The sequence below is a fragment of the Chiloscyllium punctatum genome, unplaced genomic scaffold (assembly GCF_047496795.1).
Source record: "Chiloscyllium punctatum isolate Juve2018m unplaced genomic scaffold, sChiPun1.3 scaffold_487, whole genome shotgun sequence".
Classification (NCBI taxonomy): Eukaryota; Metazoa; Chordata; class Chondrichthyes; order Orectolobiformes; family Hemiscylliidae; genus Chiloscyllium; species Chiloscyllium punctatum.
In genome coordinates this window covers 119,449-147,325 of record NW_027310221.1, presented here as the reverse complement: position 1 = coordinate 147,325, position 27,877 = coordinate 119,449, and the positions used below count along the sequence as shown (strand labels likewise).

General features: G+C 54.9%; 1 long non-coding RNA gene across 2 annotated transcripts; it reads right to left on the bottom strand.

Annotated features, from left to right (window-relative positions):
• Positions 1-5,243: 5,243 nt before the first annotated feature.
• LOC140472983 (uncharacterized) lies at positions 5,244-27,877 on the bottom strand. Of its 2 annotated transcripts, none has more exons than XR_011958000.1 (3): positions 27,859-27,877; positions 14,083-14,332; positions 5,244-5,317 (listed from the first exon to the last, which is right to left on the bottom strand). It is a non-coding gene; the product is annotated as an uncharacterized lncRNA (long non-coding RNA). The 2 variants fall into 2 exon arrangements; XR_011958001.1 differs by lacking the exon at positions 27,859-27,877 and adding an exon at positions 15,405-15,422.

Genomic DNA, 27,877 nt, shown 5'->3' with positions numbered 1-27,877 from the left:
CCCTCTACATGTCCCCCATCACACCCTCCCAGAACAGGGACAGGGACAGCACGGGGTCAGATACAGAGTACAGCTCCCTCTACACTGTCCCCCATCACACCCTCCCAGGACAGGGTCAGGTACAGAGTACAGCTCCCTCTACACTGTCCCCCACCACACCCTCCCAGGGCAGGGACCGGGACAGCACGGGGTCAGATACAGAGTACAGCTCCCTCTACACTGTCCCCCATCACACCATCCCAGGACAGGGACAGCACGGGGTCAGATCCAGAGTAAAACTCCCTCTACACTACCCCCACAAAACACTCCCAGGGCAGGGACTGGGACTGGAACAGCATGGGGTCAGATACAGAGTAAAGCTCCCTCTACACTGTCCCCATCACACCCTCCCAGGACAGGGACAGGGACAGCACGGGGTCAGATACAGAGTACAGCTCCCTCTACGCTGTCCCCCATCACACCCCCCAGTGCAGGGACAGGGACAGCACAGGGTCAGATACAGAGTACAGGGCAGGGAGGAAAGTGTTGTGTGAGGAAGCCATGGTTTAATAAGGAATTGGAATCCCTTGTTAAAGGGAAGAGGGCGGCCTATGTAAAGATGAGGCGTGAAGGTTCAATTGGGGCGATTCAGAGTTATAAGGTAGCCCGGAAGGATCTAAAGAGAGAACTAAGAGCAGCGAGAAGGGGACATGAAAAGTCATTAGTTGGTAGGATTAGGGAAAACCCTAAGGCTTTCTATAGGTATGTCAGGAATAAAAGAATGACTAGGGTAGGAATAGGTCCAGTCAAGGATAGTAGTGGGAAGTTGTGTGTGGAGGGTGAAGAGATTGGGGAGACACTGAATGAATACTTTTCATCAGTATTCACTCAGGAACAGGACATTGTTGCCGATGTGAATATTGAGTCACAATTAATTAGAATGGACGGCTTTGAGGTATGTAGGGAAGAGGTGTTGGAAATTCTGGAAAGGGTGAAAATAGATAAGTCCCCTGGGCCTGATGGCATTTATCCTAGGATCCTCTGGAAAGCAAGGGAAGAGATTGCAGAGCCATTGGCCTTGATTTTTATGTCCTCGTTGTCTACAGGAGTAGTGCCAGAAGACTGGAGGATAGCGAATGTGGTTCCCTTGTTCAAGAAGGGGAGTAGGGATAACCCTAGGAACTATAGGCCAGTGAGTCTCACTTCTGTTGTGGGCAAAGTCTTAGAGAGAATTGTAAGGGATAGGATTTATGCACATCTGGATAGGAATAATGTGATCAAGGATAGTCAGCATGGTTTTGTGAAGGGCAGGTCATGCCTCACAAACCTTATTGAATTCTTTGAGAAGGTGACCAAGGAAGTGGACGAGGGTAAAGCAGTAGATGTGGTGTATATGGATTTTAGCAAGGCGTTCGATAAGGTACCCCATGGTAGGCTACTGCAAAAACTACGGAGGTATGGCATTGAGGGTGGGTTGGAGGTTTGGATTTGGAATTGGCTGGCTGGAAGAAGACAGAGGGTAGTAGTTGATGGTAAAGGTTCATCTTGGAGTGTACTAGCGGTGTTCCACAAGGATCTGTTTTGGGACCATTGCTGTTTGTCATTTTTATAAATGACCTGGAGGAGGGGCTAGAAGGTTGGGTGAGCAAGTTTGCGGATGATACGAAAGTTGGTGGAGTTGTTGACAGTGAAGAAGGATGTGGCAGGTTACAGCGGGATATAGATAAGCTGCAGAGCTGGGCAGAAAGGTGGCAAATGGAGTTCAATGTGGGTAAGTGTGAGATGATTCACTTTGGTAAGAGTAACAAGAAGATGGGGTACTGGGCTAATGGTAGACTACTTGGTAGTGTGGAAGAGCAGAGGGATCTTGGTGTCCATGTACACAGATCTCTGAAAGTTGCCACCCAGGTAAATAGTGCTGTGAAGAAGGCATATGGCGTACTGGGCTTTATTGGTAGAGGAATTGAGTTCCGGAGTCCTGAGGTCATGTTGCAGTTGTATAAGACTCTGGTGCGGCCTTATCTGGAGTATTGTGTGCAGTTTTGGTTGCCATACTATAGGAAGGATGTGGAGGCACTGGAACGGGTGCAGAGGAGGTTTACCAGGATGTTGCCTGGTATGGTAGGAAGATCGTATGAGGAAAGGCTGAGGCACTTGGGGCTGTTCTCATTGGAGAAAAGAAGGTTTAGGGGAGATTTGATAGAGGTGTACAAGATGATTAGGGGTTTAGATAGGGTTGACCATGAGAACCTTTTTCCACGTGTGGAGTCAGCTGTTACTAGGGGACACAGCTTTAAATTAAGGGGTGGTAGGTATAGGACAGATGTTAGGGTTAGGTTCTTTACTCAGCGAGTTGTGAGTTCATGGAATGCCCTGCCAGTAGCAGTGGTGGACTCTCCCTCTTTATGGGCATTTAAACGGGCATTGGATAGGCATATGGAGGATAGTGGGCTAGTGTAGGTTAGGTGGGCTTGGATCGGCGCAACATCGAGGGCCAAAGAGCCTGTACTGCGCTGTATTGTTCTATGTTCTATGTACAGCTCCCTCTACACTGTCCCCCATCACACCACCCCAGGACAGGGACACGGACAACAAAAGGTCAGATACAGAGTAAAGCTCCCTCTACACTGTCCCCAATCACACTACCCAGGACAGACACAGGGACAACACAGGGTCAGATACAGAGTAAAGCTCCCTCGACACTGTCACCCATCACACCATCCCAGGACAGGGACAGCACGGGGTCAGATCCAGAGTAAAGCTCCCTCTACACTGTCCCCATCACACCCTCCCAGGGCAGGGACAGGGACAGCACGGGGTCAGATACAGAGTAAAGCTCTCTCTACAACCGCCCCCATCAAACACTCCAAGGGCAGCGACAGGGGCAGCACGGGGTCAGATACAGAGTACAGGGCAGAGAGGAAAGTGTTGTGTGAGGAAGCCATGGTTTAATAAGGAATTGGAATCCCTTGTTAAAGGGAAGAGGGCGGCCTATGTAAAGATGAGGCGTGAAGGTTCAATTGGGGCGATTGAGAGTTATAAGGTAGCCCGGAAGGATCTGAAGAGAGAACTAAGAGCAGCGAGAAGGGGACATGAAAAGTCCTTGGTTGGTAGGATAAGGGAAAACCCTAAGGCTTTCTATAGGTATGTCAGGAATAAAAGGATGACTAGGGTAGGAATAGGTCCAGTCAAGGATAGCAGTGGGAAGTTGCGTGTGGAGGCTGAAGAGATTGGGGAGATACTGAATGAATACTTTTCATCAGTATTCACTCAGGAACAGGACATTGTTGCCGATGTGAATATTGAGTCACAATTAATTAGAATGGACGGCTTTGAGGTATGGAGGGAAGAGGTGTTGGAAATTCTGGAAAGGGTGAAAATAGATAAGTCCCCTGGGCCTGATGGCATTTATCATAGGATTCTCTGGAAAGTAAGGGAGGAGATTGCTGAGCCATTGGCCTTGATTTTTATGTCCTCGTTGTCTACAGGAGTAGTGCCAGAAGACTGGAGGATAGCGAATGTGGTTCCCTTGTTCAAGAAGGGGAGTAGGGATAATCCTAGTAACTATAGGCCAGTGAGTCTCACTTCTGTTGTGGGCAAAGTCTTAGAGAGAATTGTAAGGGATAGGATTTATGAACATCTGGAGAGGAATAATGTGATCAAGGATAGTCAGCATGGTTTTGTGAAGGGCAGGTCATGCCTCACAAACCTTATTGAATTCTTTGAGAAGGTGACCAAGGAAGTGGACGAGGGTAAAGCAGTAGATGTGGTGTATATGGATTTTAGTAAGGCGTTCGATAAGGTACCCCATGGTAGGCTACTGCAAAAACTACGGAGGTATGGCATTGAGGGTGGGTTGGAGGTTTGGATTTGGAATTGGCTGGCTGGAAGAAGACAGAGGGAAGTAGTTGATGGTAAAGGTTCATCTTGGAGTGCAGTTACTAGCGGTGTTCCACAAGGATCTGTTTTGGGACCATTGCTGTTTGTCATTTTTATAAATGACCTGGAGGAGGGGCTAGAAGGTTGGTGAGCAAGTTTGTGGATGATACAAAAGTCGGTGGAGTTGTTGACAGTGAGGGAAGGATGTGGCAGGTGACAGCGGGATATAGATAAGCTGCAGAGCTGGGCAGAAAGGTGGCAAATGGAGTTCAATGTGGGTAAGTGTGAGGTGATTCACTTTGGTAAGAGTAACAAGAAGATGGATTACTGGGCTAATGGTAGACTACTTGGTAGTGTGGATGAGCAGAGGGATCTTGGTGTCCATGTACACAGATCTCTGAAAGTTGCCACCCAGGTAAATAGTGGCTGTGAAGAAGGCATATGGCGTACTGGGCTTTATTGGTAGAGGAATTGAGTTCCAGAGTCCTAAGGTCGTGTTGCAGTTGGATAAGACTCTGGTGCGGCCGCATCTGGAATATTGTGTGCAGTTCTGGTCGCCATACTATAGGAAGGATGTGGAGGCACTGGAACGGGTGCAGAGGAAGTTTACCAGGATGTTGCCTGGTATGGTAGGAAGATCCTATGAGGAAAGGCTGAGGCACCTGGGGCTGTTCTCATTGGGGAAAAGAAGGTTTAGGGGAGATTTGATAGAGGTGTACAAGATGATTAGGGGGTTAGATAGGGATCCAGAGAGAAGCTCCCTCTACACTGCTGCCCCCATCAAACACTCCCAGGACAGGGGCAGCACGGCGTTAGATCCAGAGTAAAGCTCCCTCTACACTGTCCCCCATCACACCCTCCCAGGACAGGGACAGCACGGGGTTAGATACAGAGTAAAGCTCCCTCTACACTGTCCCCCCATCACACCCTCCCAGGGCAGGGACAGGGACAGCACGGGGTCAGATACAGAGTAAAGCTCCCTCTACACTGTCCCCCGTCACACCCTCCCAGGGCAGGGACAGGGACAGCACGGAGTCAGATACAGAGTAAAGCTCTCTCTACACCGCCCCCATCAAACACTCCAAGGGCAGCGACAGGGACAGCACGGGGTCAGATACAGAGTACAGCTCCCTCTACACGTCCCCCCATCACACCCTCCCAGGACAGGGACAGGGACAGCACGGGGTCAGATACACAGTAAAGCTTCCTCTACACCGCCCCCATCAAACACTCCAAGGGCAGCGACAGGGACAGCACGGGGTCAGATACAGAGTACAGCTCCCTCTACACTGTCCCCATCACACCCCTCCCAGGACAGGGACAGGGACAGGGACAGGGACAGCATGTGTGGACATTCACTGTGCTAGCTCTCTGGTTTGATGATCTCACCGAGTCCTCCCTGACAAACATCAGTTCGAGATGCTCCAGCCAGAATGAACTGTGGGTCAGCTGCGATCTCCTGCCGAGAGAGAAGGTGTACCGTCAGTGACTCAGGACAGAACTTTCACTTCCACCACTTTCACAACCAACAAAATTTCTGGCCCACCATTCAGTCACACCATGGCTGATTTCATCGCCTCCCCCCTTCAGCCCAGATATCCTTATTTAACACAAGTCCATTTCCCTCTGCCAATACCTTTAACCTTATTTAAATGATGTAAAGCTCTCTTAACACTGTGCCCAGACACAAGAACGTTATTTAAGTTGAGATCAGTCGTTTCCGCCCATGTTTCTCCCTCACAAACTGACTGTTAACTTCAGCCAGGTTATGGTGAACATGGGGAGAGCAGTTATAGAGTTAGACACACATGCCAGTACGGAAACAGACCCTTCACTCCAATTCAACCATGACAGGCCGACATCCCAATCGCTCTGAAAGTGAGTGTGCTTCCAATTAAACCTGTTGGACTATAACCTGGTGTTGTGTGATTTTTAACTTTGTACACTCCAGTCCAACACCGGCATCTCCGAATCATGACCTAATACAGTTAATCTGGATTTCAGCGTGGCCTTTAACAAGGCCCCACAGGGAAACTGATACAGAAGATAAAAGCTGATGGGACGCAGAAATGGCTGGGTGCCGGGAGACAGAGGGAGGGGAGGGGGTAGGAGGGTGTTTGTGTGACTGGTGCCCCGTGCACAGTGGGGTCCCACAGGGAGCCATGGATTCTCTGTCCCACTGTTCAGCTGCTGTTTGGGGGCCTTCGGACGACTCCCACCCTTGTAATTTTTACCTCCACCCGTATGGGATCGACAATTTTCAATTAAAGATCATTTTTTGCAATTGTACGTATTCCATCCTGTCCCAACAGTGCTCTGCCACTGCCCTTTCCTTCCTGCCTGTCCTTTTGAAAAGTGACATACCCCTTGAATGTTCAGTTCCCAGCCTTCGTCTCCTCGCTGGGTAAGATTTGTGTTAGACGTGGAATCCAGGGTTAGCAGGTGTACTTGGGAATGCAGAATTGCAAACACAAGCAGATCCACTGTGACCCTATTGAATGGTGGAGGTGGTGTGGGGGACTGGATTGTTCATATCGATGTTACACCTGTTTGTTTGCAAACCAAAGTGGAGTTTAAAACTGTCAGAGACAACACTGAATGATAACTGCTTTCCCTGGAGCATCTGAGACTGAGGGGTGACCTCAGAGAGGTTTATAAAATCATGAGGGGGCATGGAGAGGGTGAATACTTCAGGGCTTTTTCCCAGGTTAGAGAATCCAAAAGCAAGAGGTTTAAGGTGGGAGGAGAAAGATTTAAAGGGACCTAAGGGGCAGCATTTTTCACCCAGAGGGTGGTACATGTGTGGAATGAGCTGCCAGAGGAAGTGGTGGAAGGCTGGTACAATCATACCATCTAAAAGGCATCTGGATGGGGGACAGGAACAGCAGGGGTTTAGAGGGAAATGGGCCAAACCCTTACGCAAGTTGGACTAGAGTGATTTCAGATATCTGGTCAGCATGGACGAGTTAGGCTGAAGGGTCTGTCTGTGTGCTGTATCACTCCTGACTCTACTATGATCTTGTGCATGAAGCATTAAGGACAATATCAAAGGAACTGCTTTGTCTTTGTGGAGTCACAGAAATCTACAGTACAGTAAAAGGCCCTTCAGCCCATCATCCCCGTGCTGGTCAAGAACAGCTACCTAACCATTCCAATCACATTTCCCAGCACTTGCCCCATAGGCTTGTGTGCTTTGGCATTGTAAGTGAACATCTAGACCCTTCTTCAATGTTCTGAGGGCTTTTTTTAACCTCTCCCAGCCACTCACATCCCCTTGACATCACTTGCCCCTTACTTTAAATCTATGTCCCCCCAGTGACTGATCCCTTTACCAAGGAATATGTTTCTTCCTGTCCGACCTGTCTGAGCCCCCCTCAATCACATCCCCTGTCTGGCACCTTATTAAAAGCCTTGCTGAAGTCCAAGTAGACCACTTTGGGAGTATTGCCCCTCACCTATTCACCTTTTCAAATAAATTCAATCAAATTGGTCAGACACGGACCTCCCCTTAACAAAACAATGTTGACTGTTCTTGATTAATCCCTGCCTCTCCAAATGCAGATTCATTCTGTCCCTCAGAATTGCTTCCTATAGTTTCCCCACCAGTCAGGTTAGACTGACTGGCCTGTAGTCATACATACAGTCACACAGCACAGAAACAAACAATTCAGGCTACCCAGTCCATGCCAAGCAGAATCCTAAACTCAACTTGGCCCATATCCCTCCAAACATTTGTACATCACATACTTATCTAAATGCGTTTTAAACACTATAACCGCACCCACATCCACCCCTCCTCTGGAAGCTCATTCCGCACAAGAACCACTTTCCATGGAAAAAGAATGCCCCTCGTGCCTTTTATTAAAGTCTTTCTCCTCTCACCTTAGAAAAATGGCCCCCAGTCTGGAAATCCCCCACCCTAGGGAAAAGACGCTCCCCTATCTCTGCCCCCTCATGATCTTATATACCTGTAAGGGCACCCGTCAACCTTCTACATTGTATTGCCATGATGCAATCTCTTACATATTCAGACCTTTCCACCTCTCGTACAATGCTGTGTTATGACAGAATATTCCACAGAAGTTATTAATTCTACTGTGTAAACATAACCTAGGCTCACTATCAACACTGAGAAGGACGAGTGTTGCAACCATCATGAAAACACCATTACCTATTCTCCTTTGACCACACACGCACACACACGCCCTCAAATCCCCACACATTCCCACACAGACAGACACACACACACTCCCACAGACACACCCACACCCACACATAATCTCTCTCTCATACACACACACACCCCAAATTCACAAAGACCCCCCCACACAGACACACACCCACACACACACATTCCCACACCCCCACACACAGACACACACACATTCCCACACCCCCACACACAAACACACACAGACACACACCCGCACACAAAAACACACACATTCCCACACCCACAGACACACACCCACACACAAAACACACATACATTCCCACAGACAGACACACACCCCGCACACAAACACACACACAATTCCCACACAGACACACAGACACACACACGTTCCCACACCCCCACACACAAACACAGATACACACACACAGACACACACCCACACACACACACACACATTCCCACACCCACACACACAGACAGACACACACCCACACACAAACACACACACATTCCCACACACAGACACACACACATTCCCACACCCCCACACACAGACACACATTCCCACACCCACACACACAGACACACACATTCCCACACCACAGACACACACACATTCCCACACCCCCACAGACACACACACATTCCCACACACCCCCACCCACACATTCCCACACCCCCACACACAGACACACACACCCACACACACAGACTCACATTCCCACACCCCCCACACACAGACACACACCCGCACATAAACACACACACGTTCCCACACCCCCACACACAGACAGACACACACATACACACACACATTCCCACACCCCCCACACACAGACACACACCCGCACATAAACACACACACGTTCCCACACCCCCACACACAGACAGACACACATATACACACACACATTCCCACACCCCCCACACACAGACACACACCCGCACACAAACACACACACATTCCCACACCCACACACATTCACACACCTCCACACACAGACACACATCCGCACACAAACACACACACATTCGCACACCCACACCCACACATTTCCACACCCCCACACACAGACACACACATACACACACACATTCCCACACCCCCACACACAGACACACACCCGCACACAAACACACACACATTCCCACACCCACATATTCCCACACCCACACACAGACACACACACAGACACACACACAGACACACACCCGCACACAAACACACACACATTCCCCACACCCACACCCACACATTCCCACACACAAACACACACACATCAAACCAAGGGTCACAAACTGTCCTGACTGAAACAAAATCACACCCAACTTTAGAAATCCTATATCTAATGATTTTTTGCTCAAATGTTTATTTCATTCACAGGTCTTATTTTAGGCGACGTGGTGGTAGATTTCCAAGACCTATCAGGAGGAATTACCCCCACTCAATCTCTGGATCTCTGTGAATCTCTGGATTCTTCGCTCCCCTCTACTACACCCAGCTGTTCTCTCGCACCTCTCCTGTGACCCGAGAGGAATTAAAAAATGATTCCCAGTGTCCCTGCTGACTCCCCCCCTTTCTCACGTAACAGCTTGGGGGTATGTTTCATCTGGCTTGAGAGATTTATCTACTGTGAAGTCTGCCAGGACACCTGGAACCTGTCAGTACGGGGGTAAAATGTATATCACTGTCAATGTAACAGAAATAATCTTTAGAAGAATGTTTCCATAGAAAATGGTGATAACCCTTAAGTTTATACTTTCATTAATTGGTGATGTAGGGGTAATGAACGGTATCGAATTTACATATTTTAATATGGCAAGTTTGATGTTGGTAACTTTTGTGAAAACATCGATGTTTAAAAAAAAATCAGACAATCCTTCAGGATCCTATCGAGGATTTGTCAGAATGAAGGTCAGTCAAACCTCCTTGGAGTTTCGGACAGGTGAGGTAAACATTGAAGGCCATTAGCTTCACTTTCACTTCAATAGAATCACAGATTGAACAATTTTTTTTCATAGAATTCCATTAAGAAGACACCAGTGTTGCACTCGGGATTCAGTTTTCCGCTTGGAGGAGGGAAGCAATCACTTTAGCAGAAGCTTTTCAAACAAAGACAGGCAGGTTCGAAACCTGCAGGTTATTCGAACTGAGCCTCAAATGAGTGTAAAGTTTATCTGGGAAGGATTGGAGCTGTCACTGAGCAGTCTCTACAATCCACAGCGGAGACATCGGCAGTTGGCAAATAGAAGCTCGAGTTGGGATTGGGTGAATATTCTCAGGAACTCATACCGTTACAGGTGATGCAGGGAATGGTTAGAAGCTTTGTCATGTTGTGAGGTCACTCCAAACCATCTTCTGCTGTTAGTTTGCTTTCTGTTTTGCTCCCATTGTGTTCTCACCCTGTAGAGGCACAGTGATCATGGGTCATGGCGGAATTGTTCCAAACACAAGATACAATGCTGCATGTACTTCGACTGGGACTGTGGTGAATCGTCAGCTTTAACGTGGGGATGATTCAGTGACAAGCCCCAACTGTGAACTAACTAAACAAAATAAATATCATTCTGTAGATTCTGAAAATCTGAAATCAAATCTGAAAATGCTGGAGAAACTCGCAAGGGTTGTGCTGCACTTGAAACTTTAACTCTGTTTCTCTCTCCACAGACTAGCTGAGTTTCTCCAGCACCTTGTGTTTGTAGCTTTTGTTTATCTATATTTTTGAGTGAACTGGGAAAAGAACTGTTTTAAAACCAAGAATTGCTAAATTTTACTGCATTTGTTAAAAGCAAGAGACCGGACCCTCATTGTAAGGACCAGCTGCTGGAGTGTATATTACGTTCGGTAGGGGGATGGGATACAGAGTGCAGAAGCACTCGAGATCGATACACAGCCAGTATACAGGAAGATCAAAGTCAATCCAGAGAGCAGTGCAAGTCAAATTAAAGGCACAAGGGAGAATGGCAGGCTGGAAGGGGTTTGTTTTAAGGGAGAGTCTTTGGAAGGAGTAAAAGGAATGCAGGGTACTGGGCTAATGGTAAGATTCTTGATAGTATAGATGTGCAGAGAAATCTCAGTGTCCATGGACATAGATCCCTGAAAGTTGCCACCCAGGCTGATAGGGTTGTTAAGAAGCTGTATGGTGTGTTAGCTTTTATTAGTAGAGGGATTGAGTTTCAGAGTCATGGGTTCATGCTGCAGCTGTGCAAAACTCTGGTGCGGCCGCACTTGGAGTATTGTGTACAGTTCTGGTCACCGCATTATAAGAAGGATGTGGAAGCTTTGGAAAGGGTTCAGAGGAGATTTACTAGGATGTTGCCTGGTTCGGAGGGAAGGTCTTATGAGGAAAGGCTGAGGGACTTGAGGCTGTTTTCGTTAGAGAGAAGAAGGTTGAGAGGTGACTTAATAAGATAATAGACATATAAGATAATCAGAGGGTTAGATAGGGTGGACAGGGAGAGCCTTTTTCCTCAGATGGTGATGGCTAACATGAAGGGACATCTCTTTAAACTGAGGGGTGATAGGTATAGGACAGATGTCAGAGATAGTTTCTTTACTCAGAGAGTAGTAGGGGTGTGGAACACATTGCCTGCAACAGTAGTAGACTCGCCAACTTTATGGATATTTAAATGGTCATTGGATAGGCATATGAACAAAAATGGAATAGTGTCGGTTAGATGGGCTTCCGATTGGTTCCACCGATCGGTGCAACATGGAGGGCCGAAGGGCTTGTACTGCGCTGTAATGTTCTATGTTCTAAGGCTCTAGAAGCACTGGTTCAAACCCTACCACAGCAGCTAATGAAAGTCCTGATTATGTGATTATGAGGGAGAGGGTTGATGGAAGGAACTTTTTCTCCTTGGTCACTAACAGGAAACAAAGACTTAACATCAGGGGCAGGAGCTTTCAAGGGGATGTGAGGAAAAAGTTTCCACCCAGAGGGTGGTGGGGAATCTGGAACTCTCTGCCTGTACGGGCGGGAGAGGCAGGAACCCTCATCACATCGGAGAAGGGTTTAGAGATCCACTTGTGGTGCCAAGGCACACCAGGCTATGGACTGGAAAATGGGATTAGAAAGAGTGGTTGTTTGTGACTGGCACAGATTTGATGGGCTGAAGGGCCTTTTCCTATGCTGTGAGTCTCCTTGACTCAAAGGAGGGACAATATCTGAGAAGATTCCTTAAACTAGGCCGTACGTATAGAACTTAAAAACAAAAAGGGGGCCATCTTTTTGCCAGGCATGTACTACAGACCCATCCAATCAGTCAGGGAGAGAGGGCAAGGCAGATGTGTAAGCACAAGTGCAAAGATAATCGTACAATAATGGTGTAAAATTTCAAACTGCCCAATATAAATTGGGACAGATCAAGTGTGAAAGCTTTAGTGGGGTCAGAATGCACATACTGAGTTCAGAAGAGCTTTCTCAGCTAGCTTGGAGTAAGTCCAACAAAACTGGAGGGGATGCCCAGACACGGTTTGAAGGAAGGAATGCAGCAAACAGTAGAGACAGCAGTGGGGAGCATTTCAGTAACAGTGACCATAATGCAGTAAACTTTAAGGTAATTATGGAGGAGGACATAGGTGGACCGGGAATACAGGTTCTGAATTGTTGAAACAATCTTGCTAACGTGGACTCAGAGCAGGAAACTCTACATCAGAGCAGTGGGAGATGCTTAAAAAGGGAGGGTGCAAGCCAGCATATTCCTGCAGAACTGTGAAGGTGGGACCAACCAGTCCAGTGAGCCCTGGGTGTCAAAGGATTATCGCTGCAAGATAATGGATGGTCCATGGCAAACACTGCAGTCAGCAGGTTCCCCGGGGAGGCTAGAAGCTACCAAGGTGTCTTCCACAAGACATGCAGAGTGAGGAGGGGCAAGAAAACCAACAGGAAGTGACAGTAAAAACTAGAGAGATTTTATCAACATTTTAGGGGCAACGGTGGGGGGGGGGGGGGGGGGGGGGGGGGGGGGGGGGGGGGGGGGGGGGGGGGGGGGGGGGGGGGGGGGGGGGGGGGAAGGTGAGGGGGCCATTCAGGATCAAAGTGGTAATCTGTGTTTGGAGATGAAGACAGAGCTGAGGTTATAAGTGTGTATTTTGCAACTGCACTCACTGTAGAGAGGGATGTGGGAGTTTCAGAAATTTGGGGTGGGTGGAACTATGACATTATGAATGAGTTTGCATCGAGAGAGGAAGAATTAGCAGTTTAACAGGATCGGAAATGGATAATTCCTCGGGGCACAGAGACATAGCCCCAAGCTGCTGTGCGAGGTATGGCAGAGGCTCTGGCATTAGTTTCAAATACTCTCTGGTGACAGGAGGGATGCGAGAGGACTGTAGGATAGCTCATGTGGCACCATGATTCATGAAGGATGAGGAGGATAACCAGGCAACTCCAGGCCAGACTGTCGACAACTGGTGACAGGGAAACTATTGGGAACAAATCTGAAGGGCAAAAGGAATCTGCACATGGAGAGGCAGGGATTAATCAAGGACAGTTAGTCTGGCTTTGTAAGAGAGAGATCGTGTCGAACACAGTTTTCGGAGGGAGTGATTAGGTAGGTGTGTAGGTGAGGGTTGTGCTGTGGATGTAGTTTACATGGACTTCAGCAAAGACAGAGTTAATTTGAATGATGAGAGACAAAATGTTAAAGAGGACAGTGTGTGTTGTTTGAGGGATGATTTGGAGATGCTGGTGTTGGACTGGGGTGTACAAAGTTAAAAATCACACAATTGAAATATATAATTTCAGTTACATCCCACTGTAAACTTTTGCTATAAATTCTGTGCCTTACAATCTGTATCCTTCACAACCACCTGAAGGGGTGTCGCTCCGAAAGCTAGTTGTGTTTGTGTATCTGAATATAGACTCTGTGTGTATGTTAATGTGCACAGTGCATCTGTGTGTGTGCGTGTGTGTGTGCGCGCGCATGCGTGTGGGTGTGTGTATGTCTGTGCACACACGTTAATGTGCATAGTGTATGACAGGGAGAGATATAGAGTGTGATGTAGCGAGGGCAGGGTTGAGGACTGAGTGAAGAACTCGAACCTGTGGTCTTTTCCAGATGATGCCGCGGGTTTTGGAGCTGTGTGGAGCGAGTTCCTTGAATCCGATGCTTGTGGGGACAGCTGGAAACTGTGGGTCTTCAAAGAGGGTCCCATTCTCCAGACATTCTTGCTTCAAAGCCTCGTAATCCTGGTTCAGGAACCTCAGGGCCTTCTCATGAGAACCCATTCCTTCCTGCTTTAACCGCTCTTTGTAAAGTCTTCCTGACACGCCCATCAACATTGCGCAGCTCCTTCACATCGAGAGAGAGAGAGAGAGAGGTTCAGACCAGGCCAAGGTGAATGGTTTGCACGTGAGCAGGTACCTGGATCAGGAGGGTCCCACACACTGGCAGAGAGAATCAAAAAGGAGCCTAACATCTGAAAGGTGAAAGGTTGCAGAGCTCAGAAATGCAGAGGGGTCTGGGTGGCCTACTGCATCAATGTTAGTCTGCAGGGACAGCAAGTCATCAAGAAAGCTCAAGAGAATTTCAAGGTGGGGCGGTTCAGTGGTCAGTACTGCTGCCTCACAGCACCAGGGTCCCCAGGTTCGATTCCCGCCTCAGGCGACTGACTGTGTGGAGTTTGCACATTCTCCCCGTGTCTGCGTGGGTTTCCTCCGGGTGCTCCGGTTTTCCTCCCACACTCCAAAGATGTGCAGGTCAGGTGAATTGGCCATGGGAAATTGCCCACAGTGTTCAGGGATGTGCAGGCTGGGTGAGTTAGCCATGGGAAATTGTCCCATAGTGCCCACGGATGTGCAGGCTAGGGTGGATTGGCCATGGGATAATTGCCCACAGTGTTCAGGGATGTGCAGGTTCGGGAGGGTTAGCCATTGGAAAAACATTGGGTGCTGGCTTTGGATGAGATGCCCTTTGGAGTGTCAGGCAGACTCGATGGGCCGAATGACCTCTTTCCACACCGTAGGGTTTCTATGTGCTGGTTTATTGCAGAGGGAAAGAGTAGGGAGGTTATCCCTCAGTTCCCCAGGGTATTGGGGAGACTGTATCTGGATTACTGGGCAGTGTATTTGCACTCTGAGGAAATCCTAGACAAGCTGAGCCCGTAACCTCGGGAGTTTAGGAAGATCAGAGGATTTTGGAAATACAGTATGTTGTTTAAACTTTTCGGATTTTTGTTTGGGGATGAAAATGGGAAACGGACTGTTTAAACAAGAAAGGATTGTTGCTCTATAGCCAGCAGGTGAGCAACACTCACTGTAACTGCTGTTTCTAGTTTGGATTTTTCAAACAACGAGGGACCTCTCAGTGAAACAGGATCCTGGAGGAACCAGACTGCTTCCTGAACCCACTCTGACTGACTTACTCACTCCGTGGGTGAACCAGAGGGAGCTAATGGCTCACAGATCAAGGCAGAGCGAGCACAGCAGTTGGATGTGGAGGGAACACAAGAGAGGCCAGATACTGTGGGGAGTGAAAGATCAGACTCCCTCTCTCTCTCTCTAATGGATCAGACTGAAGCTCTCTCTCTCTCTCTCTCATGGATCAGACTGAAGCTCTCTCTCTCTCTCTCATGGATCAGACTGAAGCTCTCTCTCTCTCTCTCTCTCTCTGTAATGGGTCAGACTGAAGCTCTCTCTCTCTCTCTCTCTGTAATGGGTCAGACTGAAGCTCTCTCTCTCTCTCTCTCTCTCTCTCTCATGGATCAGACTGAAGCCCTGTCAGGGGTGGGGTCTGGGTGTAGGAAATGGGGCTGGGTCAGGATCAGGAGCCCGGGCTGTTTCTGATAATTTATTCCCTGCTTCGCAGCAAGATGAGCCTGAGAAGCCTAGGTTCCTGACAGGCCCTAGGCCTGGAGTGAGACCTGGCTCTCCCTCTACAGCTCAGGCACCTTTGGGTTTCTGAATCTTCCTGTGGGATGGTGCTGGGAAACAAGGTAGGGAGTCACAAATAGGAACAGTGAGAGAGGTGAGCGATTGCACTGCTAGTTAACACTGGTGCAGGCTCTTGCTCTGTGCAGTACCAATCTGCAGCTGGTTCACAGCAATTTCCTTCATAGTTTCCCCACGGCATGGAATCAGTGAGTCACTGTCTCTGTAATAAACTGCAGATGTTTGCAGAGAGCTTTAAATCTGTTCAGAAACAGCTCAATGCAGAACAACCCGCTGTGAGTGGGTCTATCACAGTCTCTGTGCGTTTCTCCATGTGTCTCTGTGTCTCACAGCCACACTGTATGCGCGCCTGGGTCACTGTACCTCTGTCTCTCTGTGTCTGTGTGCATGTATACATGCAGGGGCTGTGGGAGTGTTGGGATGGTGAGTGTGTACTTGAGAATTTGGGTGCAACGTTTAAGGAAGTTATGACAAACCTAGTCAGGATCTTAGCTTTGATCAGAAAGGTTAATGTTCAAATGCATCATTCGTAAGTTATCCAATGTTTCAGTCTGATCCATTAGAGAGAGAGAGAGAGAGAGAGGGGGGGGGGGGGGGGGGGGGGAGAGAGAGAGAGAGAGGGGGGGGGGGGAGAGAGAGAGAGAGAGAGAGAGACAGAGGGAGAGAGAGAGAGAGAGACAGACAGACAGAGAGAGAGAGAGAGAGAGAGAGACAGAGGGAGAGAGAGAGAGAGAGTGCTTTGATCTGATCCATTATCTCCTATTCACCAGACCAAGACCCACTCTCCAGACCTGATCCCTTAGACCCTATCCCCCAAACCCAGCCTCATCCACCTAACCATGACCTCAGTCCCACTCCCCATCCCCCACACCCAGACCCCATCATCCAGACCCAGGCACCATCACCCAGACCCAGGCCCCAACACCCAGGCCCCTACGCCTAGACCCAGGCTCCATCACCCAGACCGAGGCCCCATCCCCCAGACCCAGGCTCCATCACCCAGACCGAGGCCCCATCCCCCAGACCCAGGCTCCATCACCCAGACCCAGGACCCATCACCCAGACCCAGGCCCCATCACCCAGACCCAGGCCCAATCACACAGGTCCAGGCCCCATCACCCAGGCCCAGGCCCCATCACCCAGGCCCAGGCCCCATCACACAGATCCAGGCTCCTTTAGCCAGACCCAGCTCTCATTCCCCAGATCCTGACACAAGACCCATTCCCCAGACCCAGACCTCATCACCCAGACCCAGGGTCCATCACCCAGACCCAGGGTCCATCACCCAGACCAAGGCCCCATCATCCAGACCCAGGGTCCATCACCCAGACCCAGGCCTCATCACCCAGACCCAGGCCTCATCATCCAGACCCAGGCCCCATCACCCAGACCCAGGCCCCATCACCCAGACCAAGGCCCCATCACCCAGACCCAGGCCTCATCACCCAGACCCAGGCCCCATCACACAGACCCAGGCCCCATCACCCACACCCAGGCACCATCACCCAGACCCAGGCCCCATCACCTAGACCCAGGCCTCATCACCCAGTCTCAGGCCCCATCACCCAGACCCAGGACCCATCACCTAGACCCAGGCCTCATCACCCAGTCTCAGGCCCCATCACCCAGACCCAGGACCCATCGCCCAGTCCCAGGCCCCATTGCTCAGACCCAGGTCCCATCACCCAGACCCAGGGTCCATCACCCAGTCCCAGGCCACATCACCCAGACCCAGGCCCCATCACCCAGACCCAGGCTCCATCACCCAGACCCAGGCCCCATCACCCAGACCCAGGCTCCATCACCCAGACCCAGGCACCATCACCCAGACCCAGGACCCATCACCCACACCCAGGCCCCATCACCCAGACCCAGGCCCCATCTCCCAGACCCAGGCCCCATCACCCAGACCCAGGCCCCATCACCCAGACCCAGGTCCATCACCCAGACCCAGGCCCCATCGCCCAGACCCAGGCCCCATCACCCAGACCCAGGCCCCATCACCCAGACCCAGGCCCCATCACCCAGACCCAGGACCCATCACCCACACCCAGGCCCCATCACCCAGACCCAGGCCCCATCTCCCAGATCCAGGCCCCATCACCCAGACCCAGGCCCCATCACCCAGACCCAGGCCCCATCACCCAGACTCAGGCCCCATCACCCAGACCCAGGCCCCATCACCCAGACCCAGGTCCATCACCCAGACCCAGGCCCCATCACACAGACCCAGGCTCCATCACCCAGACCCAGGCACCATCACCCAGACCCAGGCCCCATCGCCCAGACCCAGGCCCCATCACCCAGACCCAGGCCCCATCACCCAGACCCAGGACCCATCACCCACACCCAGGCCCCATCACCCAGACCCAGGCCCCATCTCCCAGACCCAGGCCCCATCACCCAGACCCAGGCCCCATCACCCAGACTCAGGCCCCATCACCCAGACCCAGGCCCCATCACCCAGACCCAGGTCCATCACCCAGACCCAGGCCCCATCACCCAGACCCAGGCTCCATCACCCAGACCCAGGCACCATCACCCAGACCCAGGCCCCATCACCTAGACCCAGGCCTCATCACCCAGTCTCAGGCCCCATCACCCAGACCCAGGACCCATCGCCCAGTCCCAGGCCCCATTGCTCAGACCCAGGTCCCATCACCCAGACCCAGGGTCCATCACCCAGTCCCAGGGTCCATCACCCAGTCCCAGGGTCCATCACCCAGACCCAGGACCCATCACCCAGACCCAGGCTCCATCACCCACACCCAGGCCCCATCACCCAGACCCAGGGTCCATCACCCAGACCCAGGACCCATCACCCAGACCCAGGCTCCATCACCCAGACCCAGGCACCATCACCCAGACCCAGGCCCCATCACCCAGACCCAGGCCCCATCACCCAGGCCCCTACGCCTAGACCCAGGCTCCATCACCCAGACCCAGGACCCATCACCCACACCCCGGCCCCATCACCCAGACCCAGGCCCCATCTCCCAGACACAGGCCCCATCACCCAGACCCAGGCCCCATCACCCAGACCCAGGCCCCATCCCCCAGACTCAGGACCCATCACCCAGACCCAGGCCCCATCACCCACACCCAGGCCCCATCACCCAGACCGAGGCCCCATCTCCCAGACCCAGGCCCCATCACCCAGACCCAGGCCCCATCACCCAGACCCAGGCCCCATCACCCAGACCCAGGCCCCATCTCCCAGACCCAGGCCCCATCACCCAGACCCAGGCCCCATCACCCAGACCCAGGCCCCATCACCCAGACCCAGGCCTCATCACCCAGACCCAGGCCCCATCACCCAGACTCAGGCCCCATCACCCAGACCCAGTCCCCATCACCCAGTCTCAGGCCCCATCACCCAGACTCAGGACCCATCGCCTAGTCCCAGGCCCCATTGCTCAGACCCAGGTCCCATCACCCAGACCTAGGCCACATCACCCAGGCCCAGGCTCCATCACCCAGACCCAGGGTCCATCACCCAGACCAAGGCCCCATCTCCCAGACCCAGGCCCCATCACCCAGACCCAGGCCCCATCACCCAGGCCCAGGCTCCATCACCCAGACCCAGGGTCCATCACCCAGACCAAGGCCCCATCTCCCAGACCCAGGCCCCATCACCCACACCCAGGCCCCATCACCCAGACCCAGGCCCCATCACCCAGACCCAGGCTCCATCACCCAGACCCAGGCCCCATCACCCAGACCCAGGCCTCATCCCCCAGTCTCAGGCCCCATCACCCAGACCCAGGACCCATCGCCCAGTCCCAGGCCCCATTGCTCAGACCCAGGTCCCATCACCCAGACCTAGGCCACATCACCCAGACCCAGGCCCCATCACACAGATCCAGGCCCCATCACCCAGGCCCAGGCCCCATCACCTAGACCCAGGCCCCATCACACAGACCCAGGCCCCATCACACAGATCCAGGCCCCATCACCCAGTCCCAGGCCCCATCACCCAGACCCAGGCCCCATCACACAGATCCAGGCCCCATCACCTAGGCCCAGGCCCCATCACCTAGACCCAGGCCCCATCACACAGATCCAGGCTCCTTTAGCCAGACCCAGCTCTCATTCCCCAGATCCTGACACAAGACCCATTCCCCAGACCCAGGCCCCATAACCCAGACCCCATTCCCCAGGTCCAGGCCCCTTCACCCAGACCCAGGCCCCATTCTAAAGTCACAATCCCATTCCCCAAACCTAGGCCCCATCCCAGACCCTGACCCCATCACCCAGACCCCATCCCCCAGTCCCAGGCCCCATCACCCAGACCCAGGTCCCATCACTTAAACCCAGGCCACATCACCCAGTCTCAGGCCACATAAACTAGACGCAGGCCACGTCACCTAGACCCAGGCCCCATCACCCAGTCCCTGACCCCATCACCCAGACCCAGGCCCCATCACCCAGACCCAGGCTCCATCACCCAGACCCAGGCCGCATCACCCAGACCCAGGCCCCATCACCCAGACCCAGGCCCCATCACCCACACCCAGGCCACATCACCCACACCCAGGCCCCATCACCCACACCCAGGGTCCATCACCCAGACCCAGGTCATAACACCCAGACCCAGGCCCCATCACCCACACCCAGGACCCATCGCCCAGACCCAGGCCCCATCACCCAGACCCAGGCCCCATCACCCAAACCCAGGCCCCATCACCCAAACCCAGACCCCATCACCCAGACCCAGGCCCCATCACCCAGTCCCAGGCCCCATCACCTAGACCCAGGTGCCATCACCCAGACCCAGGCCCCATCAGCTAGACCCAGGCCCCATCACCCAGACCCATGCCCCATCACCTAGACCCAGGCCACGTCACCCCGACCCAGGCCCCATCACCCAGACCCAGGCCGCATCACCCAGTCCCAGGCCCCATCACCCAGACCCAGGCCACATCACCCAGACCCAGGGTCCATCGCCCAGAACCAGGACCCATCGGCCAGACCAAGGCCCCATCACCCAGTCCCAGGCCACGTCACCCAGACCCAGGTCCCATCACCCAGACCCAGGCCCCATCACCCAGTCCCAGGCCCCATCTCCCAGACCCAGACTCCATCGCCCAGAACCAGGACCCATCGGCCAGACCAAGGCTCCATCGCCGAGACCCAGGCTCCATCGCGCAGACACAGGCCCCATCAGCCAGGCCCCATCACCCACACCCAGGCCCCATCACCCAGGCCCAGCCCCCATCACCCAGACCCAGGCCCCATCACCCAGGCCCAGCCCCCATCACCCAGACCAAGGCCTCATCACCCAGACCCAGGCCTCATCACCCAGACCCAGACCCATCGCCCAGACACAGGCTCCATCACCCAGACACAGGCCCCATCACCCAGACCCAGGCCTCATCACCCAGACCCAGGTCCCATCACCTAGACCCAGGCCCCATCACCTAGACCCAGACCCCATCACCCAGACCCAGTCCCCATCACCCAGACCCAGGCCCCATCACCCAGACCCAGGTCCCATCACCTAGACCCAGGCCCCATCACCTAGACCCAGGCCCCATCACCCAGACCCAGGCCCCATCACCCAGACCCAGGCCCCATCACCTAGACCCAGGCCCCATCACCAGACCCAGGCCACGTCACCTAGACCCAGACCCCATCACCCAGACCCAGGCCCCATCACCCAGACCCAGGCCCCATCACCCAGACCCAGGCCCCATCACCCAGACCCAGGTCCCATCACCTAGACCCAGGCCCCATCACCTAGACCCAGGCCCCATTACCTAGACCCAGGCCACGTCACCTAGACCGAGGCCCCATCACCCAGACCCAGGCCCCATCACCTAGTCCCAGGCCCCATCACCCAGACCCAGGCCCCATCACCTAGACCCAGGCCCCATCACCTAGACCCAGGCCCCATCACCAGACCCAGGCCACGTCACCTAGACCCAGGCCCCATCACCCAGTCCCAGGCCCCATCACCCAGACCAAGGCCCCATCACCCACACCCATGCCCCATTACCCAGACCCAGGTGCCATCACCTAGACCCAGGCCACGTCACCTAGACCGAGGCCCCATCACCCAGACCCAGGCTCCATCACCCAGACCCAGGCTCCATCACCCAGACCCAGGCCCCATAACCCAGACCCAGGCCCCATTACCCAGACCCAGGTGCCATCACCTAGACCCAGGCCTCATCACCCAGACCCAGGCCCCATCGCTCAGACCCAGGTCCCATCACCCAGACCTAGGCCACATCACCCAGGCCCAGGCCCAGGCCCCATCACCCAGACCCAGGTGCCATCACCTAGACCCAGGCCACATCACCCAGACCCAGGTCCCATCACCCAGACCCAGGCCCCATCACCCAGGCCCAGGCCCCATCACACAGATCCAGGCTCCTTTAGCCAGACCCAGCTCTCATTCCCCAGATCCTGACACAGACCCATTCCCCAGACCCAGGGCCCATAACCCAGACCCCATTCCCCAGGTCCAGGCCCCTTCACTCAGACCCACGCCCCATTCCAAAGTCACAATCCCATTCCCAAACCAAGGCCCCATCCACAGTCCCTGACCCCATCACCCAGACCCCATCCCCCAGTCCCAGGCCCCATCACCCAGACCCCATCCCCCAGTCCCAGGCCACATCACCCAGACCCAGGCCCCATCACCCAGACCCAGGCCTCATCACCCAGACCCAGGCCTCATCACCTAGACCCAGGCCCCATCACTCAGACCCAGGCCCCATCACCCAGACCCAGGCCCCATCACCCAGACCCAGGCTCCATCACCCAGTCCCAGGCCCCATGACCCTGTCCCAGGCCCCATCACCCAGACCCAGGCCCTATCACCCGATCCCAGGCCCCATCACCTAGACCCAGGCCCCATCACCCAGACCAAGGCCCCATCACTCAGAGCCAGGTCCCATCACCCAGTCCCAGGTCCCATCACCTAGACCCAGGCCACATCACCCAGACCCAGGCCCCATCACACAGACCCAGGCCACGTCACCTATACCCAGGCCCCGTCACCCAGACCCAGGTGCCATCACCCAGACCCAGGCCACGTCACCTATACCCAGGCCCCATCACCCAGACCCAGGTGCCATCACCCAGACCCAGGCCACGTCACCTAGACCCAGGCTTCATCACCCAGTCCCAGGCCCCATCTCCCAGACCCAGGCCCCATCACCCAGACCCAGGCCCCATCACCCAGACCCAGGCCCCATCACCCAGACCCAGGCCCCATCACCCAGACCCAGGCCTCATCACCCAGACCCAGGCCCCATCACCCAGACCCAGGCCCCATCACCCAGACCCAGGCACCATCACCCAGACCCAGGTCCCATCACCCAGACCCAGGCCCCATCCCCCAGACCCAGGTCCCATCACCCAGACCCAGACACCATCACCCAGACCCAGGCCCCATCACCCAGACCCAGGCCCCATCCACCAGACCCAGGCCCCATCACCCAGACCCAGGACCCATCCCCCAGACCCAGGTCCCATCACCCAGACCCAGACACCATCACCCAGACCCAGACACCATCACCCAGACCCAGGCCCCATCACCCAGTCCCTGACCCCATCACCCAGACCCAGGTCCATCACCCAGACCCAGGTCCATCACCCAGACCCAGGCCCCATCACCCAGACCCAGGCCCCATCACCCAGACCCAGGCCCCATCCCCCAGACCCAGGTCCCATCACCCAGACCCAGGCCCCATCACCCAGACCCAGGCCCCATCACCCAGACCCAGGCCCCATCACCCAGACCCAGGTCCCATCCCCCAGACCCAGGCCCCATCACCCAGACCCAGGCCCCATCACACAGATCCAGGCTCCATCACTGAGACCCAGACCCATCACCTAGACCCAGGCCCCATCACACAGATCCAGGCCCCATCACCCAGACCCAGGCCCCATCACCCAGACCCAGGCCCCATCACACAGATCCAGGCTCCATCACTGAGACCCAGACCCATCACCCAGACCCAGGCCCCATCACCCAGACCCAGGCCCCATCACTTAGACCCAGGCCACATCACCCAGACCCAGGCCCCATCACCCAGACCCAGGCCCCATCACCCAGGCCCAGGCCCCATCACACAGATCCAGGCTCCTTTAGCAAGACCCAGCTCTCATTCCCCAGATCCTGACACAAGACCCATTCCCCAGACCCAGGCCCCATAACCCAGACCCCATTCCCCTGGTCCAGGCCCCTTCACTCAGACCCAGGCCCCATTCCAAAGTCACAATCCCATTCCCAAACCTAGGCCCCATCCACAGTCCCTGACCCCATCACCCAGACCCCATCCCCCAGTCCCAGGCCCCATCACCCAGACCCAGACCCCATCCCCCAGTCCCAGGCCACATCACCCACACCCAGGCCTCATCACCCAGACCCAGACCCCATCCCCCAGACCCAGGTCCCATCACTTAAACCCAGGCCACATCACCCAGATCCAGGTCCCATCACCTAGACCCAGGCCCCATCACCCAGTCCCAGGCCCCATCACCCAGACTCAGGCCCCATCTCCCAGTCCCAGGCCCCATCACCCAGACCCAGGCTCCATCACCCAGTCCCAGGCCCCATCACCCAGACTCAGGCCCCATCACCCAGACTCAAGCCCCATCACCCAGACCCAGGCCCCATCACCCAGACCCAGGTCCCTACACCTAGACCCAGGCCCCATCACCCAGACCCAGGTCCCATCACCCAGACCCTGGTCCATCACCCAGACCCAGGTCCCATCACCCAGACCCAGGCCCCATCACCCAGACCCAGGCCCCATCACCCAGTCCCAGGCCCCATCACCCAGACTCAGGCCCCATCACCCAGACTCAGGCCCCATCACCCAGACCCAGGCCCCATCACCCAGACCCAGGTCCCTACACCTAGACCCAGGCCCCATCACCCAGACCCAGGTCCCATCACCCAGACCCAGGCTTCATCACCCAGACCCAGGTCCCATCACCCAGACCCAGGCCCCATCACCCAGACCCAGGCTTCATCACCCAGACCCAGGCCCCATCACCCAGACCCAGGCCCCATCACCCAGACTCAGGCCCCATCACCCAGACCCAGGCCCCATCACCCAGACCCAGGTCCCATCACCCAGACCCAGGCTCCATCACCCAGACCCAGGCCCCATCACCTAGACCCAGGCCCCATCACCCAGACCCAGGTCCCATCACCTAGTCCCAGGCCACGTCACCCAGACCCAGACTCCATCGCCCAGAACCAGGACCCATCGCCCAGACCCAGCCCCCATCACCCAGACCCAGGCCTCATCACCCAGACCCAGACCCATCGCCCAGACACAGGCCCATCACCCAGGCTCCATCACCCAGACCCAGGCCCCATCACCCAGACCCTGGTCCCATCACTGAGACCCAGGCCCCATCACTGAGACGCAGACCAATCACCCAGACCCAGGCCGCATCACCAAGACCCAGTGCCCATCACCCAGGCCCCATCACCCAGACCCAGGCCCCATCACCCAGGCCCCTACACCTAGACCCAGGCTCCATTGCCCAGACTCAGGCTCCATCACCCAGGCCTGGGCCCCATCACCCAGACCCAGACCCAGGTCCCTACACCTAGACCCAGGCTCCATTGCCCAGACCCAAGCTCCATCGCCCACACCCAGGCACCATCACCCACACCCAGGCACCATCAGCCACACCCAGGCCCAGGCCCCATCACCCAGACCCAGGTTCATTTACCCAGATCCAGGCCCCATCACCCAGACCCAGGCCCCATCACCCAGACCCAGGCCCCATCACACAGATCCAGGCTCCTTTAGCAAGACCCAGCTCTCATTCCCCAGATCCTGACACAAGACCCATTCCCCAGACCCAGGCCCCATAACCCAGTCCCCTTTCCCCAGGTCCAGGCCCCTTCACTCAGACCCAGGCCCCATTCCAAAGCCACAATCCCATTCCCCAAACCTAGGCCCCATCCACAGTCCCTGACCCCATCACCCAGACCCCATCCCCCAGTCCCAAGACCCCATCCCCCAGTCCCAAGGCCCCATCGCCCAGACCCAGGCCCCATCGCCCAGACCCAGGTCTCATCACCCAGACCCAGGCCCCATCACCCAGACCCAGGCCTCTTCACCCAGACCCAGGCCCCATCACCCAGACCAAGGCCCCATCACCCAGACCCAGGCCCCATCACCCAGACCCAGGCCCCATCGCCCAGACCCAGGTCTCATCACCCAGACCCAGGCCCCATCACCCAGACCCAGGCCTCTTCACCCAGACCCAGGCCCCATCACCCAGACCCAGGCCCCATCACCCAGACCCAGGCCCCATCGCCCAGACCCAGGTCCATCAACCAGACCCAGGCTCCATCACCCAGACCCAGGTCCATCGACCAGACCCAGGTCCCATCACCCAGTCCCAGGCCCCATCACCCAGGCCCAGGCCTCATCACCCAGACCCAGGCCCCATCACCCAGACCCAGGCCCCATCACCCAGACCCAGGTCCATCGACCAGACCCAGGTCCCATCACCCAGACCCAGGCCCCATCACCCAGACCCAGGCTCCATCACTCAGACCCAGGACCCATCACCCAGACCCAGGCCCCATCACCCAGACCCAGGTCCATCGACCAGACCCAGGCCCCATCACCCAGACCCAGGCCCCATCACCCAGGCCCAGGCCCCATCACCCAGACCCAGGCCCCATCACACAGACCCAGGTCCATCAACCAGACCCAGGCTCCATCACCCAGACCCAGGTCCATCGACCAGACCCAGGCCCCATCACCCAGGCCCAGGCCCCATCACACAGATCCAGGCTCCTTTAGCCAGACCCAGCTCTCATTCCCCAGATCCTGACACAAGACCCATTCCCCAGACCCAGGCCCCATCACCCAGACCCAGGCCCCATCACCCAGACCCAGGTCCATCACCCAGACCCAGGCTCCATTACCCAGACCCAGGCCCCATCGCCCAGACCCAGGTCCATCACCCAGACCCAGGCCCCATTCCAAAGACACAAGTCCCATTCTCCATACCCAGCCCCATCCCCCAGATCCAGGCCCCAGACCCGATGCACCCCCCACCCCCATACCCTGTTCCCAGACCCCAAACTCTGGTTCAGATCCCAGCTCCAAGACTCAACCTGCTGAGCCCAGAACCTCCAAACACCCAGCACCCCCACATTCAACAAAAGGGCAACAGGCCATTCAGCCCGTCATGTCTTTTCCAGTGGAATAACATGAAACCATTTAGCCCCTCATATCCATTATATATGAACAAACAACTTACAGTTCTGTCTGAAAAAAATGTTTCCTCATCTCTGTTTGAAGAGAGTGATTCCTTTATTATTAAACTATGACCCGAGTTGGAGAGTTTTCCAGAGGAGGAGCCCTCCTTTCCACATCCACCTGGTGAAGCCCCCTGAGGATTTTATACGGTCCCAATCAGCCCCCTCTGACTGTTTAAACTCCCGAGGATACGGGCTGAGCCTGTCTAACCTTTCCTCAGAGCGCAACCCCCCCCATTCCAGTCCTTAGTGCAGTAGGCCATCTCTGAACTGCTTCCCGCACATTAACATCCTTCTGTAAGTACACTGCCCAGTACTGTACCCAGTAATCCAGGTGCAGGCTCCCCAATAACCTGGGGAACTGAGGGATAACCTCCCTACTCTTGGATTCAATTCCCCCTCACAATAGACCAGCACATTCTCTCAGCTTTCCTGGTCTCTTGCTGTCCCTGTAGATTCACCTTCTGGGACCAATGCACTCGGACACCCAGATCCCTCTGCATCTCTGAGCCCCCAACCTCTCACAATTCAAATGGTCTCCTTCCCTTTCATTCTTCCTCCTACAATGGACCCTTCACACTTTCCCACATGGACTCCAATGACTGGATCTTTGCCCTTACCCTGAACCTATCGCTATCCCTGTGTAGGCTCCTCATGTCTCCTTCACAACTCACCTTCTGATTTCGCTGTGTG